Source organism: Amblyomma americanum, chromosome 2 (assembly GCF_052857255.1).
Source record: "Amblyomma americanum isolate KBUSLIRL-KWMA chromosome 2, ASM5285725v1, whole genome shotgun sequence".
Taxonomy (NCBI): domain Eukaryota; kingdom Metazoa; phylum Arthropoda; class Arachnida; order Ixodida; family Ixodidae; genus Amblyomma; species Amblyomma americanum.
Genome location: NC_135498.1, coordinates 63,891,945 through 63,897,686, shown reverse-complemented (window position 1 = coordinate 63,897,686; position 5,742 = coordinate 63,891,945).

Below are 5,742 nucleotides of genomic sequence, written 5' to 3'. Positions count from 1 at the left end.
AACTCGCTTCTCCCATGCACGGCGAAATGCTTGACTTGTAGCCCAGTGTAGCTCTCGCTACAAAATCTTTTCTTGCTGGCACCCCAGGTCTCTTGTATTTGGCATATTCCAGGAAGTGCGTGTCGCTGTGGTGTGCTGGCTGTCGGCCTGTACCGGTTAGTGTCGGCATGCGTACGGAAAACTAGGTGGGTTAACCAGGCAATGTCAGGCTGGATATCCTACGCTAAGGGAGAGTTTTAAAGGACGTGGGAAAGCCAAGTGGAAAAAAGATGTGCCGAATTCATTCTATGCTGCGTACCCATTTTGCCGGTTGGTCTAAAATTGCAAAGAACTACCAGAGTCTCTCCAACACCTGCTGCTCAAATATGTAGATACGGGACCCCACTCTCGGCAGTGAGATGAATTCGGGTCTTTTTACAACTAAACTGACAAGCAGTCCGCGTTGTACTACCCCATGCACTGCATTTAGCAAATGCTGTCGCCATGCGGCTGCTTAACTTTGCTAATATCTAAGACGTGCAATAAAATCTGAGGCCTGCGAACTTTGTGAAACCCTGCGCTCCTACAGGGATCGCAATGGGTACACGGTTACGTGAAATGATGGGGTCGCGTCTTGGCCCGTGAATAAATGTCGATGATCTACGCAGGGAATCGTAGATCCACCGGTAAGGCTCTATATTAGAGATTATCCTGCACCCTGCCAAAAAAAAATATCCTCTCGTAGCGAAGACACAGCAGTCTGGGATGAACATACACCTGACACATGATTCGGTGCTGGAACATGCGCCGTCATTTAGCCATGCAGAGTGCTGCGCTGTCAATGAAGGCTATACCGGGGACCGAGTAATGTTAAAGACACGCAAAAGGGGAATGCTGAGTCAGGACAGATTCATAAGTTAGCATAACCTTGTAGCAAATATGTAATTCTTACCGGAAATAATGCTTTTATAATGCCTAAAGCTTTTGCAAAAGCGAGGTACTCGTTTTACTCCGCGTTGAAGCTTCGTGCAGCGGCGACGAGTGATGTAGTGACGAGCAAAGAATTTCGCCGTCTCGATGAGCAATCAGTGTCGAAATACGAAGAGAGCAGCTAGGCGAACGTAGCTGACAGTCGGAAGAGACTCGTAATCGAAACAGCGTTAACAGATGGAGGAGAGATTAGTCAGAAGATAACACGCGGACCGAATATTTCGTTTGGCACTGTGAGCACTCAAGCAGACCGTGTGTAGCTTGAATGTACGCTTTATGTGTTTGCTATGCTGCCGGTGAATCGGTTTCATTGTCACTTCAGGCGTCGTATTGGTTACCTTGTGCATGCTCCGGGCGTTATAAGCTAGCAAAGTGTTTGTTTATTGTTAATTTAGTGTGCGCACAATCATAAACGTACAAGCATGCACGTCGTCAGCGATGTGAACGCGCGGTCTTCAATGTTTTCTGCGCAGAGCAAAGGCTAATATATGCTTTTAGATGCGATGAAAAATATCGGAGAAATGCCACGTTCATGCAACACCACCTGTCATTTGGTTCTCTAAAAAGGAATTGTTTTCTTGGACGGGTCAACATACACGCAGTACGTGTGGAGTCACTACACAAGGCAGGGATTTCAGCGAGAAAAACAGTCAACCAGCTGATGCGTGTTCGTCAATATTATGCGTGCATCCTCGGCCGACAGCAACAGCCGGCAGGTGGCAGATTAGTTGGATGCATTATGCACTGATGTGTTTTCGCTTACAACCCACAGGAAGCAATTCACGAATGTAGAAATTGCAACCCCCAGAGCAAAGTCAATCAGAAGGACAGTCTGCTGTTATGCTTACTCCGTAGTTATTCAGCAAAACCTCCGCAATGACAGAACAATGCACCGTTTGATGATAAATACGCGTGAAATTTCTCACTCAGATGTAGTGCTGAATGAAACACGTTAGAGCGCGACTACTGCTGCCAAGCTCGTTAGGATATTTCGAAGATTACGACTACACTTCACCACAGCACACAGCACGCGAAAGACTCGCTCGCGTTACCGTTGCCGATGTAACGATGCTTGATCGCGATCAGCTCTTTGTTATCCAGTCTGCGATTGCCCTCAATAACTTCACAGATTTTCTTTTGCAGCCATACGAAGCCTATTTCTTCCGTATGCGCGCCTTGTACCGAGACCGAAACGCACGCGATGCAGCGGAGAGCACCTATCGAAATAGTGAGGGGCATAGGCGGCCGGCACTTGCACTTTGCCGTTGTGACCACTGTTGTGTTAACTTTTGGTTTTCGGCCTCCGGCCGAGTTTCCAGTCTTTGGAAGTGGCGTCTATGATTTGTCGGATTGTAAAGACGTCGCCCGGCTGTTCATTTTTCGCAAATGCTTTGAATCTGAAAGTATTTCGAGACTTGCATTTGCTTTTTTCTCGCGAGCGGAGTCACCTTCGCGCTTAGAAAAAAACGTGATTAATATTAACTATGAATAATCAGTATGTCGTGCTTACTTTGATGTTTCTCTTTAATGTCCCTTTCAAGTTCGTTCCCGAGCAGAATTTGAATTTTGTTTGGATGTCACCGGCAGGGGTGATGACTTCCTGCAGCCAAGCTCTATGTGCTAGCTATAAAGACTTAGTGCTTTAAGGCAGGTAAGGTTTGATTGACTCCTATTGCAGTCATTTGGGGTCAGTGTCAATTACTTTTTGAAAAGAGTTGTTGGAAATCCAGTTCGCAGGAGGCAGGCTTTGGAAACATGTAGTCATTTGCAGCTGCAAAGATATGACATACTCCGGCTCAAAGCTTGGGCATACTTTCAGCCTAATTATTGCCAGGAGTGAGTCCTCTGTTATTAGTGGCGTCGCCGTTCAGTCCAGGCGAGCCAGCATACCGAATCACTGTAGGTGCCCCAACTCCTCTCTGCATTTTTGTGTTGGCCAGCACCGAAAATCTAGTTCCTTGCAGCGTCTGAGCAGACTAAAGCGGTGAAGGCGAAGCGAAAACTGAACTCCAGCTAGAGCGGACTGCACAAATCTGCAGGCAGTACCATGGTTATAACAGACTAAAAAGGGGGACACACCGCTCTACCTACAACGACATATCACGCTCCTTTCTAAGTCCCTTCGCTCATCCTGGTTTCAATTTGGCAAACCCTTAAATTTCACGATCCTGTAGAGACTGCAGGTCATTTTGGTGAGACATCAGCGCTACGCTTTATGCTGAGAGGTTTGCGCTTTGTAATTAGTCTTTGATGCATATTTACCCTTTTGTGAAAACTTCAAGTGTACTTCACTTAAATAGACAACTACTGAAGTTGGAGAGTTTAACTCGTGTTGGTGATTTATATCTAGAAAACATACGCATGGTTTAAACGATGACACAGGAGAGAAAGGATAAACACCGCAGAAAGTTATATGTAAAGTTGCGGTCACAGAGTTCGAACAAAACACGAGGGGAAAATGTGCGCTCGTATTCGTGTTTTGTTTCCTTTTTGGCTCCGTTAAATCCACGTATCTGTTTTAAATAACAGACAACAAGGTTGGAGAAGTGAATGAATCTTCTAGACAGCATGTTTCCTGTTTTGAGAGTATACGGCGCTGTGCTCTGGGCAAAAGTCGCGGACTTCGTTTTCGAACGGCCAAGGAAGATGCTGCTTGGTAATCAGCGGCGGCCAAATTATCATCGTCAAAAACCGTCTTGACAAGTGCGGGTCTGCACGGATGCATCGAAAATCAGTTTAGACTTGTGATAAAAACGTGCTTACACTTATAAATCATGTGATGTGATATTGTCATTTTTGTCATAAAAATCCTACTATATGGCAATATTCAATGGTGTTTTTATATCATTATATCTGTCCATAAAGCTTCAATGAATCTCGGTCGGATCTAACAAAGTTCTGCTTGTGTGCTGGCATCAGATCAGCGAATCCGGAGAAGGCACAAGACTTCAACTCCACAACAATAAAAAGAACATTACAACGAAGGCAACTGTCGCACGACACATGCGGAAAACAACATATATCATAAGGGCGTGACATTTTTTTATTTGTGTTTCTGCTTTTTTATTGTGTACCGTCACACGAATGCACACTTATTGTTTTCTACTTGGTACGTACTTGAAATGTTACCGGAGCGTTTCAGCACAATCGTGATCACACGCACCGGTTTCTACGATATTCGAGACTTGTCGGTGTCGCTCGCCCCTTATATTAAGTGTTGGGACTCACTTTTACATTGCCTGAAGAAAAGAAGAGCAGATATTCTTCACCCAACTAGCGTTGGGTACACATGCTAACTCCGAAAGTATTTTTTGTTTGTGGCCACAAGCTCGGCAACAGTGAGATTGTGTAGGACGTCAACGTGCATACGGCCAAGTGTGCCGTGAAAACAGCGTTAACTCAGCGTGCAATTAATGTATGTTTTTAGCATTACATTATTAAAAATTATAATTATGAAACAGTAAAGAACATGTAAACAATATATCAGAAACAAATATTCGGTTACAACCACTTAGGGCCGAAGTTGGTTTGAGGCAGTAGGCGTTGAATTTATCACTTATTCCGATGTGTCAGGGCGCCACCTCGTTAGACTTATTTTCAAACTTTTTATTTTCCTGATGGCTGCCTATTCTAACGTATAGTTCCGGCATGCAATTACCTATAAGTGGCACATCAATTTGTCTCCTTGCCTTGCCGTATCTTAAATAAACACTAGAAAGGTAGAATCATTTAGCACGTCATATTCCTAGTGTATGCCTCTGTCTCTTGTAAGCAAATCGGGAGGGCGAAAACTTCTTTAGAAGATATCAGGTATATGGACCATTAGTTTTTCCCCCTCGTTCCTTCTTAAAGCCACATCCATTTTAAAGCTATGTTTTTCAACTTTAACCTGCGCGATTTTTGTAACTGTATGTGTGTCTCAGAATAGAGGTTGATATTTGCGGTAAAACATTTTTCTATGCGGAAATGCTTTGAGCGCGAGTCTCCACAATAGGTAGCGAGGCAAAGGTAAATAATCTTCTCCGTATCTTAAGGTCGTACCTTAAAGCGTATCTCAAGGCCGAAGGTTCCCTGACGAAAAAATTGGGAAAGATGACGGCAGAAGTAAGCGTACTAAATTTCCAACATTACGCCACTATTCAGTGCTTACTGCCAGATATCTCAATAAACGCTTGAGAAACACTGGCCATAACCGTAGAGATCAATATGACGCGCTAAACGATTCTACCTTTCTAGCGTTTATTTAGGATACGACAAAGCAAGAAGACAAATTAATGTGGCGCTTTAAGGTTATTGCACGCCAGAACTATACTTTAAAATAGGCAGCATTCAGAAAAAGAAAACTTTGCAAAAAGGTAAAGAGGTGGCGCCTTGAGACATCCGAAAAAGCTATAAGTTCAACGCCTACACACTCAAACCCCCTACGCTCTAAGTGGTAGGAACTGAGTGTTTGTTTCTGATATGTCCTTCGAATGTTCTTGTTTCATAATTATCAGTTTTATTGAAGGTATGTGAAAAACATTCCTTAATTACTCGCACAGTTCACGCTGTTTTCACGACACGCATGGACGTAGGCATGTTGACGCCGCGCACAATCTCATTGTTGCTGAGCTTGTGCCTACAAAAAAAAAATACTGTAGGCGGTGAAGCTGTCAGCATGAGTGGCCAACACTCGTTGGGTGAAGAATATCCGCTCTTCTTTTCTTCAGGCAATATAAAAGTGACTGCGGATACTTAATATAAGGGACCAGCGACACCGACAAGTCTCGAATA